The sequence below is a fragment of the Tetrao urogallus genome, assembly GCF_951394365.1.
Source record: "Tetrao urogallus genome assembly, chromosome: 7".
Classification (NCBI taxonomy): domain Eukaryota; kingdom Metazoa; phylum Chordata; class Aves; order Galliformes; family Phasianidae; genus Tetrao; species Tetrao urogallus.
The window spans coordinates 51636243-51648404 of record NC_136820.1 but is presented as its reverse complement, the minus strand read 5'-3'; the positions used below and the strand labels follow the sequence as shown (position 1 = coordinate 51648404).

Here is a 12162-nt window from a genome sequence, read left to right as displayed (position 1 = left end):
GGAGCCGATCAAGAGTTTATAGACACACATTAAAGGGAGGACAGGGACAGATGACGTAGCGGGGGATCTACAGGCCAACCAACCAGGATGACCAAGTGGATGAAACCTTCTCGTGGGCAGACAGGAACAGCTGCCCGCTACGATTCTATGAACACGGCCTGTGTTGAGAAGGACCACAATGCTCATCTCGTTCCAACCCCCCGCTGCGTGCAGGTTCACCAACCGCCAGACCAGGCTGCCCAGAGCCACATCCAGCCAGGCCTTGAATGCCTCCAGGGATGGGGCATCCACAGCCTCCTTGGGCAGCCTGCCCGAGTTGTGGGCAGAGATTGGCTTGGAAGAGGAATATCTACGGCATCTGTATCTATGAGTTAACACAGAAGAAATGCTTTGGGGCTTCTTTTGGCCTATCTCTTAATGAGATTCACTTCTAATAGTCTCAACACCCCTGTCACAAGATGATCTTTATACCATTCAGAAGAAAGCCATCTCGAGCTGATGGAAAAAAGCTGGTATCAATTGGACAGATGCATACCATGAATCCAGGGATGGTTTGCAACGATTAACAGAGCAATGCAAAGCAGCTGAGCAACTTGTAGAAAAAAACAGTAGCAACAGCTTCCAATCCTGGCCTCACCATTCTGAGATCCCATCTGGTTAACCCAGGACTTGTAAATATCCACTGGATCCGTTTTGACGTTGAGCGATTCGTCCTCAATTATTTCCTTCACAACAGGGGCCAAGATCTGCCTCAGTGCCTTCTGACCACGGGCACCACGGTTGAAAGAGCGCATCTCAAAAATACAGAGGAAACAAAGGGAGTTCTACACAGGCAGAACTATTTTCTTTCAGTATTTAAACAAGTAAGCAATCAGCAACTAAAGCCATTCACAGCATGCCGCTATGGCAAATCCAGCAGCAGAGAATAAAGCATACGCATGCACTTTCCTGAACTACTACTCCAAGAAAAGATAATAATAATTAAACAAACCTTTTAGACGTTACCTGTTGGGGGGCACATACCATCCTCATACTTAAAAGCATCAAAAAAGGCATGATTGCCTCCAACATCGTATGTATTTGGTCTTCCTAGCAAGTCGTGAAGCTCCCTATCAGCCAGAAGTCATAAACACCAAACTCCTAAGGGACAATCCACTCAATTATGCCGACAGACAGCCAGAATCCTTAAGCCTGACAGCCAGTAAAAAACCCAAACCAGACAGCATCTGATTTTCAGCCTCATCAGTTTTGGAAAACAGTGTCCTTCGCGTCAGCTTCACTCTGGCCTGTAAAGCCCAAGCTCGTAGTCTGTTCCAAGTCCTTCTTACTAGACAGCAGAGAACTTAGATTAGACTGAATCTTAGGAAAGCACTGCATTACATCAAAAATAGTGCCTCCCTGAGCAACAAAGCATTGGCTAAAGAAAAATGGCTTTAATCCTAAAGAACAAAGGTAGTTCTTCCTCCTTCCAGGTTACAGAAAGGACTAACGTGAAACAGCACGAGCAGAAGGCAGGGACAGTTCAGCGTTATCAGCAAATGAGCACGGGACATCACACCAGAACAGATTCAATTTTAGCAGCGGCCCAAACTGAGGCAACAGCAAGGCTGTGTCCTATGCTACAACGTACTTGATCTCTTCCTGCAATGCTGTTTGCAACAGCCGCAACAGCAGAGATTCCTCTCTCTGACTGCATGCGTAGTTATGCAGCGTGAAGATGGCTGAATCCATGAACTTTGAGGGTTTGTTTTGAGGCATCTGCAAAAGCAGCTTGGCCAAGTATGTTGGAGTAGTCTGAAACAAGAAGAAAAATTACTTAGTGCGCATGAGTAATCAATGACTATTAAGATGTTGTAATTATGAAATAAACAAGAGAGTTTGACAAAGCAGACTAAGATAACAAAAGGAGAATAAATAGAAGGCTTACCCCTATCCTGGGCTCACTTACAAAACTCCAGCAGAGCAGATCTCCAGCAGAGATCCTTCCCCACTGGTAGCCAGCTCTTAAACAGGTCTAGGAGGGCTGTAGCCTGGCTGCACCCCTTCCAGCAGCACAGCTGCATTGCCTTCACCTGTGCTCCTCTGCCTGACTCACTGCTCGCCTCAGGTGATCAATCAGAGGTTCAGGCCATGACTCAGCAGTTCCCATACAGCACGTGTCCACAAAAGCCAACACCACAGAGACAGACAGTGCCTCAACACTGCAGAGCATAAGTACAGACTGTTCCAACACACGTAAGCATCTATGACAAGAGGAGTGAATGAAAAGCTGCATACCTCAAGTAGAAAAGATGCTGATAGGCTTCCAGCTTTTCCCTCTCCTCTTTGCTCAAAGCTTTCAAACCTCCCTTTTGCTCGTTCAGTGTCATCGCGTCAGAGAGCTGTTCCTTGTTCTTCTTGCTAAGATTTTTGCTATGAGAAACAACATCCTGCAAAGAACACAGAGGGACAGATTCCACATTTAAATAACACGCAATATGGGAAAAAGCTGCACGATAGCACTTCCTTTTGTGTGGATAAGGCAGTCAAGGTACATCAGGAGATCATGAAGTGAAACATTATCTGTTATAGCAGCGATTTCTGTCTTGTCCCCACGTTCCAGAATTGGTTGAGAACCTACAAGGACTAATTGCTTTGAGCAGGGACTACTGTCAGAGCTGGTAGCGTTCTGAAGATGCTTGAAAATGCCCTTCTTTCTCAACTGCGCTTGAAGCCCCAAGCCCTGTTTCCATTTTGCTGACTCACTGCCTCCACATGCTCTGATAACGATGATACTTTTTGCTGACAGCATCAGCCCAAGAGCTGGAGCCTCCTTTGGAACTGAACTTTACTGCTGCCATGGTTCAGATTTTACACAAGGTCAAGCCTAGCGCCACGCTATTCAGGACCAAAAGAAAAGGTGACCGTAACTTCAGCTTGAATTTAAAAAAGGCACCGCTGTATCAGCAATGTTGTTCTTGTGTGCAATCAATCGTCAGCAAAGTGACAGAGGGGGCTTCCATCAGCCAACCAACACCAAGCAGCCTGAGCACATTTCCTGCTCCGAAATCACCTCCCCCTCTGATACAGCACACAAAACGTGAGAAGAAATTAAGGCGTGCAAGTCCATGACGAATGGAACCACAAGTGAACAGACAAACAGTTCTCAGAGCCTTCAAGCATACCATCTATTGCTTTCCCTTGGTCCCGAGTGGGTTCTTTTCTGGTGCTTTGTTTTTACAACGCTTCAAGTCTTGATGTTTCTTCTGCAGTTAACTTTCTAGGGATACATAGTAATAAGTGGAACAGTTAGGAACTTACTGGGAGGAAAACCTGTAACTCTGGGGGAAACATTTCCCACTGAATCTGAGTAAGTGAGATCCAGGCTCAGAAGGTCCTCATGCTAACTGCCATTGGCCTCAATTCACTCTCCTAGTCTCCCAGCACTGCATTTCCTACCTGCAGTGTCATTCTGATCTTCACTAGCAGTCCAATCTTGATGTCCATGAGATTGAGGTCATTTTCAAGCTGTTGATTAGATCGGATCAAGCTCACAACTTCCTCACACAGTTTCGTTAGCTCCAGCTCCTCCTGAAAATCTGGGTCCGAACGAGCAAGTGAACAAATTCCCGAACCACAGCCATAGCTGGGTTTTCAGCAGTAACTAAAAACAAGTGACAAAACATCAGAGGACAGGAAACAAATTACTGCACGTGTTATCTCTGTGCAGACTTAGCGTTGACTTCTGTCATGAAGTCAGTATCAGCTTAGGGGAGTCCACCTTGCAGAACTTACCCCAAAGATCAGCGCTCCTATTTCCCAGCAGCAAAAGTACTACCGTGAACCAAGTTTGCACAGAATCACGGAATGTCAGGAATTGGAAAGGACCTCCAAAGATCATCTCGTCCAATCCTCCTGCTGGAGCAGGATCACCTGATTAGGTCACACAGGAACATGTCCAGGTAGCTGCTGAATGTCTCCAAAGGAGATCCCACAACCTCTTTGGGCAGCCCATCCCAGTGTTCTGTTACCCTTGCCGTGAAGAAGTTTTTCCTCTTATGTATGCGGGACCTCCTATGCTCCAGCTTGCACACATTGCCCCTTGTCCTATCACTGGTTGTCACTGAGAAGAGCTTGCCTTCGTCCTCCTCACACTATTCACACATTTATAAACATCAATGAGGTCACCCCTCAGTCTCCTCCAAGCTAAAGAGACCCAGCTTTCTCAGCCTTTCCCCATAGGGAGATGCTCCACTCATCAGGGCAGAGTAGAGGGGAAAGAGAACCTCGCGACCTCCTATCCATACTCTTTCTCATACACCCCAGGATGCCCTCTTGGCCACGAGAGCACAGTGCTGGCTCATGCTCCTCCTACCGCCCACCAGGATCCCCCGATCCCTTTCTTCTACGCTGCTCTCCAACAGCTCAGCCCCCAACCTATGCTGGTACTCAGGTTGCTCTTGCCCAGATGCAAGACTCTACACCTGCCCTTGTTCTTTCTCATTCCGTTTCTCCCCACCCAACTCTCCAGGTCTCGCTGGAAGGCAGCACAGCCTTTTGCTGTGTCAGCCACTCTTCCCAGTTTTGTGTCATCAGCAAACTTGCTGACAGCGCATTCCACTCCCTCAGCCAGAGGGAATTTTTCCTTCAGCCACCTTCCTACCTACCTATCTACTCTTTGCACCACTTCACCCCAACTGATTTTCATAGCTGTCTTCGTGTTGCAGATCTCACTAACAGCATTTTTCTGCAAATAGAGATTCAAAGCATATTAGCTTTATTCTCTTGGCCACACTTCCTGAGGGTTTTGTAGTCTTCTCCTGCTTTGTTTCCTCGGACAAAGGCTTGAATTTTTATAACGTCATTTATCTAGAATGGAAAAAAAAAAAACCAAAAAAACCAGCCACTTAAACTTGTTAAGGGCAGAGTAAAAAAAAAAAGTGTCAGATACTGAATTCATTTCACAATCTCTTACGTGGTCTCGGAAATATTGCAGGTGATCTCTGTAACGCCTTCTGCCTTGATACATCCTGGTCAGTGACTGAATCTATAGGAAAGAATCCCAAAGCAGCTCAGATAAAAGTCTTTTCCACAAATATTGCTACCAAAAATGTTAACAACAACAACAACAACAACAACAACAACAAAAAAAAAAAAAAAAAAAAAAAAAAAACAGAAAAACCATAGCATTTGCTACCTTCACTACTTGGTCCTTGTGTGCTCGTCAGTAATCCAAACGGATTTGATATGCCTTCCTCTCTTTATAGCCACGCCACTGGGACTGAAAACACACACAAGAAAAAAGGCGACTTCTCAAATTGAAGAGCAGTAATTTACTGTTCTATGCTTCTTTCTGCTGCTCAGTTTCCACTTCCCTTCGGCTGAATAAAATGTAACAGAGACATGCTCATCTTACAAGACAGGCCGCAAGAGGTATGCAGTGAAGCCTTAACTATTTCTTCCACCACCAGCTGTCATGGTGAGGGACTTAGCAGCACCCCCCACCAAGGGCAAAACACAGCTAGAGAACAAATGGTGAGCTAAACAACCAAATGCACCATCCATTGCACAATTCTCAATGCCATCTTCAATTCTCCAAACCCACGGACTAATGGGAAGAGGGAGAGAAGTAATTCATACATAGTGATTCTCAGGGAGAAGGAAACGCCTTCCAATACTTTGCAAAATGAAGATAATTGTGCGTGGCAACTGCTTGAGTTGAACAAAACCAGTCAGTAAGCGTGCATGTGGAGAGCAACTGACAAGCACAAGTTTCAAACAGAATTAGGGGATTTCATACCTGCATGCAAGTGATGGCTGGAACTTGCTTCTTCAAAAACCTCATTCTGGAGTTGAATTCCTGACAAACAAGACAGCCTCAACAACAAGCCTGAAGCTTCACCATCAGGTTCTCTTGGGCCAGCCACAACTGCTCTCGGTCGTACGCTGCCGTGACTCCAGACACAGTGCTCTAGATTAGTGTTATGGTAGGAAGAAGAGCCAGGAAGAGAAAAGGGAGAAGCAAAAATGACATGTTACACAGCGGCTTCTGTACTATGCTCAAGAGAAACTTACAAGTTGCTTTTCGGTGAGCAGCAACACCACCGTCTTGTTCTGGGGATAAAGGTGTGCACATTCTCCACAATAGCACAAAGAGGTGCTGACGTGCAAAGTAGACAATGAACAGCGAAATAAGATACAAAGCTTGCTAACATCACTACTGTGGTGAAACATTACTTCTTGAAGTTGCAATAAGGCCTGAAATAGGGGTAACTTCAACTGCAGAGAAAAAGAGCACGTACTTTACCTGCATCTCCTCCCGTGACAGCTGTGTGTCATGCTGCACAAATTCAGTCCGCTCATCCCATCCTCCCTCTCTGGTCCTCAGGTTATGATAATCATGACAGCCTCCTCTCACCCAGTGTTTCACCCGTTCACTGCCACTGCCTCCTAAAAGCAGAAATGGTGCTATGTTGAAGGCAAACACGTCTCTAGCTTCCGCACATACAAATACTACAAGAAGGAAATGCATGGAGAGGGCCCTTCCTCCAAGCAATAGAAGGAATGCCTCAGATTCCAATGAACCACCGCAACAACTACCTAAGCACAATACATTTTACAAGTGGGGAATATTTCACTGCTCACTTTTTCATTTCCTTCCTACCTTTTTCTTCTTTCCTTTAACAAAGACTTCAGTTTACAAGGCAGCCTCAATCTCCTGTAACATGAGATTCTAACAAGATACCCAGAACGCAAGGCTTCTCCTCACATTTCTCCCCCTCTGCTTTCCATCCTACAGGCAATCATCTTGAATTTACTGCACTAGCAGTTAGCTATTTGGGGTTCACCTGTTGCCATTGTTCTCCTTTCCACTTCTGCCAACTCTCGCTGCTATGTCTCTGCACACTCCGGAGCGACTCCGCACAGCCCCACATCTGGTGAGCGCAAGGCACTCAGGGTAGGGCTGGTATCTCCGTGATCGACTGCTTCATTCACGGCCAGAATTCCTAAGGAAACTTCAACAACAGGAGGAGGCAGGTTACCTGGGCAGTCAGGAGCTCAGTGACTCACAACAAACTTCAGAGAGCAAGGCACTGTGCGAGTGTACACAAATACCTTCCTGTATTTATGCATAAAAATACGGGTTAAAAAAAGACAACTTGGTGTACAACAATCTTTTCAGTACAGTGTGCATCTGTGTATGGCACAGTGTCTGACAGCGCTTTTTTTTTGTGCTCTCACTCCTACTACGGTGCTGACTTATCGACAGTATTTCTCTACAACCTTTTATCCATTCACTCAGCTGTACTCTGACAACAGCTGCAGTCAAGGCAGCTTCTTCTTGCAGAGCCCTGGTACAGCAGACAGCTGACTCAAAAAGCACCTTTCCAGCGACTGCACCGTTCCTAGCAAGAATAGCAACCTCAACACAGAACAGGTTATCAACAAGAAAAAGATGAGGAAAGAGCTAACCCAGGGCTACTCCAGAACGCTGTTGCAAACACAGTACAAAATCAACCACAGGTATCTCACCGATGCAGTAAACGCGAGATACAGTCATTTTCAGCACTGAGCAAATCTCTGTTCACACACACAGAGGTAGAAGGGTGTCTGAAGATCTTATTCTGGCTCAAAGAAGCATACTTTAATCCTGCTTTTGACCAAACGTTCTTTGGCACAGCCCACCTGCCAACTGCACTGATTTGTGTTTTTATCTGCACTTAGTGCAAAAAAAAAAAAAAAGTACTTTGAGAAATACTTCATAGAATTAAGGCAACAGTACAACACAAATGAAAGCTAAGATGCACCAGAACGGCGCACATGAACATCCCCACGCTTGACTACCCAACCACAGACAGACACAGTTATCTGCTAATGTCAAACACTTTGACAGAGATTCAATAGGTATCTCTGCCTAGGATGTAACACAGTCACAAGCACAACTGAAACAACGACATATCCTTCCAACATTTAAAGAATTGAAATTGAAAGGCTGCGACATTCATTGTTGAAAGAAAAAACTTCTACACCTACCTGAAGCAAACACCTGTATTCTAATTTCCTTTGCATGTGTACATTTCTTGCTCGCATTCTTCCATTTGGTGACGAATATTGGGTTGACAGTGGCATTGAACCACGGTATTTGCCACAATGCTTACATCTCTGTGACTCTTCAGTGTCCCTGTTAGCCTTCTGAATCCCGTCCTGAGTTTCATCGAGCCAAAGCACAGCTGTTTCATCCTGAGTGTTCTGAAGAGAATATGATGAGGAAAGCATTCGCAGCATGAGGAAGAGTGTCACTGGTTGTGCAGAGCAAAACCACCACCTCTGAGCAATTGCAGTCTCAAGGGATACAGGAAGCACTTCAGTATCTTTCTAATCAATTTCAACACAAGGCCATAATGGACATTTGTTACCAGCAGAAGCAACTACAGCATTACCAGGCCAAAACTCTTCTCAGGACAAGGAACTCCCACCAACAAGTTCCATCAGTGGTATCACTCCAACAAACATCAGGACATCCCAACGCCAAGCAATCCGCACCGGTCAGTCCTAAAGCTGTATTTGCCAACAGGACGTGCCTTTCCAAGGAGCCCAAAAAAGAAAATCACAGAACAATTTAAGATGGAAAGGGACCTCTGAGCTCATCTGGGACAATCCCCTTGCTCCAGCACGGACACCGAGAGCACATTATCCAGGACAGACCAGATCCAGATGGCTTCTGAACAACTCCACAGAAAAGACTCCAGTCCCTCTCTGCTCGACCTCCGCTACTGCTCAGTTCCCTCCACTGTAAAGTGCTGCCTGACATTTAGATGGCACCTCTTGAACCACAGTTTGTACTCAATGCCTCTTGTCCTCAACTGCATCCTCACTTCCAGCTTTCACATACACTGAACAGATTCCCCCCAAGCCCTCTCATCTCTAGACTCAAGAGTCTCCTCACCCTCAGCTTTCCTCTCTGGAGAGGTGTTCCAGTCCCTCAGGCACTTCAGTGGCCCTACGCTGGCCTATCTCCAGAACATTCGTGTCTCCTGTCTGGGGGGCAGGGCAGAACTGGACACAGTACAGGAGCAGCCTCACCAATGCCAAGTGGAAGGATCACCTCTCTACTGAAGCCTTCCAGGCAGCACGAGCACACTGCCGACTCACAGCCACCTGGGTGTCTGCCTACCAGCACTCCTAGGACTTTTCCTGAAAAGCTTTGTTCCGCTGAGGTGGACACAAACATAGACTAACAAGAGTCCTTTCCCAGTACCGGGCTGCAAGGACTTGTTCAGGGAAACTTTAGGAAGTGGAAATGCACATACAGGAGCAGCAACCAAAAACTGATGGCTAACTAACGCAACAGCAGGCTGCTCTTGTCCCGTCCACAAAGGGTTGCAGATTGCTGGACCAGCAAATCAAAAAGCACTGTATGTACTGGGGGTAAATACAAATGTACAACAGTAAAAGCATCTCTCAAGTCTCTCTTTTAACAGACCGTTTGCTGTGGAGTACTGATCACACCGTATCTTATGTTTTGGCTGAAGAAACTCACTAAATAACGTTACACGCAGAAATTTTCCAAGAGACAAGTGTTTAGCAAACCCCAAAATACACGTAATGAACAATAGTCCAGCAGCTGCCAAGCACAGCTCCTCCACCCCCACTGTTGCTTCCTGGGGGTTACTATGGAAGGAGATCTTAAGAAGCAATTGCCATCCCTCCAACATCTCCTGATGTGCAAACAGGACACAGGAAACATCGACTTCTGACACGGATTAATAATCACCCTGCACAAAGAGCCACTGTATTCCAGCATGAAGAGTTCTGTGGCAGGACTGAAAATTGACATTTCCTTACATACCCTCCACATTACCACTGCTTTGGATTGAAACCTACATCCCTTTAACAAGTTTTATCTGAATGTCCAAGGAGTCCCATGACTGCTTCAGCAATGTAGAAATTCCTGTTGGGGAAGGGTGGCAGACTTAGAAGAACAAACTCTTGCACTGCCATCTCTACCAGCAGAGTCATCAATCCCAGGACTATCAAAACCCTCTGATCTTTCCCGTGCATTTCCTGTCACCGTCCCCCCAGCAGGGACACGCGCTGTCACACACTGCAGGGTTAACACTTCTCTCACTGCTCATCACGTGAGAAATCGCATCATACGCCAGATCCCCTGCCTTGTGCTGAACTACAATCCCTCTCAGTCCCAAGGTACAGAAGTCACCAGCTAGTAAGCACGTTGACTCAGGACAGCAACTGTTCTACCCACAGTGCTAGTCTGTACCACGATCTCACCATCTCTGAAATTGCTGCCATGTTGCAGGGAGGAGCCCTACACTGAACATATGCCTCAATGAGGTAATTTCACGTCAACTGAAGTCACCAATCCAGCCTGGCAGAAGCTTCCATGCACACTAAGAACAACTCGTTCTTTCATTCTCACTCAGCAGGAGGAAATGCTTCAGCACAAAATGGGTTCCTGAGGAACATGAACCCTTTCAGGGCCACTGACGAAGCTGCTCAGTGATCTTCATCACCAGCGCAGTTTTCGGACACTGCCATCGTGAAGGTTTACACTTACTCAAAAAAAACAAAGCAAACAAACATACAAAAAAACACCAATGTTGAACACAGTATCATCCCAGTCTTTATGCTAAAATCCCTGCTGGAATTAGAACAATGAGCTCCACAACTGAAAAGATATTACAAAAAGAAATTAAACACACTTAGGCAACTGAAAGGAAGCACATCTGCTACTTCTGTGCAAGCATAAGGAAATAAAATAGCATCCCACTCATCTGTTAAAAAAAAAAAAATCAGTAGCATGTACACCACAGAATCACAGGGTTGGAAGGGACCTCAAGGATCACGAATCTCCAACCCCCTGCCCGAGGCGGGGCAACCAAACACCACCCATACAGCGTTTCATCTTCCTTCCTAAAGCAGTAAGGTGAGATCATTCTTCCTCTCTCCATTTTCACCTGTACATACAGACCAGTTACACAAAGAGGCAACTCCATCTAAGTCAGGAGAAGTCCTGGGCTACCACAACACACAACCACCATGCAAAAAATGCATAGCATCTGCAGTGTCACCTAGTGAGTGACAGGCATTCATACGCATCTTGCTAGAAGCATATATTTTGTTTTCCATTTTCCCCTCCTTCTGAACAAATTCATCACCTAACAAGTTTTTTTTCCTATTTCTCAAACCTCATTTGTGCTTTATGTAACTACACCTATGGATACATTTAACAAATAGCACTGAAAAACGGAGACTGAACGAGACTTGCATTTGGAAATTCACAACTATTAGGATAAACACTGCCTTCTTATAAAAACAAATGAAACTGAACACATCTCCTTATATCTCCAAAAAGAAGGTACGTGTGCCACTCTGGACGTACGATTAGCTAGAGCAATCCATCTCAAGCAGTTCATATCTTTAAGCCCATCTCTGTAGTTCACAAAGATTCACGTGTTATGCCTGCATCTCTCTTGCCTTCATACAGACAGATCCAAACTGGCCAGGTGACATCAGCTGATAGCATGCAGCGTTCACCCTTTCATTTCCACATCTGTTTCCCAGCTTTTTTCCCAACATCAGGAATGCCCTCAGTACACAGATGCAAAGGCTTCTGGAGAGGTACTTTCAACTACACCCACCAGTGCTTTCTCTCTCTTAGCCCCAAGCAGTGTGCCCTGATAATGCTGACCTACCTGTGGGGTTACACCCTCCAGTTTTGCTGCAGGAACCTGTAAGGCTTGCAGAGTTTTTCTGGTGTCTCCTTCATCCAGCGCCTCGCTGATAAGCCCAACAGCCAAAACTCCTAGAGAGAAAGGGATAGAAGAACAAATACAAGATCCAATCCTTGTCCAATCCTTTACCATCATCAGGAAACTGTGCTTTGGAAGAAAAGTGCTATTAGTGCTAAACCAAATACCCACTGAGAATAGCAACATTTTAGTAGCAATCATTTTCTACTAGCAAAGAAAGCAAGACCACTTCTCCACCTTAAGGAAGCCACACATTTTTGGACATAGTAATAAATAAAGGAAAAAGCAGAAAAAAAATCCCTCGGGGAGACCACATGAATGGACACAACTGAGCTCTTCAACACGTAGCTCAAATCCACTAGAAGAGAATTATCAAAACCTCAATGGCCAGGGCTAGTAAGTCACAAGTTTT

General features: G+C 45.6%; 1 pseudogene across 1 annotated transcript in view; it reads right to left on the bottom strand.

Annotated features, from left to right (window-relative positions):
* Positions 1 to 12162, bottom strand: part of LOC306948540 (ras GTPase-activating-like protein IQGAP1) — a 45445-nt pseudogene that overhangs the window by 4194 nt on the left and 29089 nt on the right. The window contains exons 10-21 of the transcript in view: positions 11640 to 11803; positions 8139 to 8229; positions 6828 to 6995; positions 6287 to 6429; positions 5780 to 5950; positions 5177 to 5260; positions 4955 to 5026; positions 4773 to 4848; positions 3439 to 3643; positions 2278 to 2429; positions 1624 to 1798; positions 628 to 794 (exon numbers count right to left, since the gene is read on the bottom strand). The product of the transcript in view is annotated as a ras GTPase-activating-like protein IQGAP1 (transcript). The remainder of the gene's footprint in view (positions 1 to 627; positions 795 to 1623; positions 1799 to 2277; positions 2430 to 3438; positions 3644 to 4772; positions 4849 to 4954; positions 5027 to 5176; positions 5261 to 5779; positions 5951 to 6286; positions 6430 to 6827; positions 6996 to 8138; positions 8230 to 11639; positions 11804 to 12162) is intronic.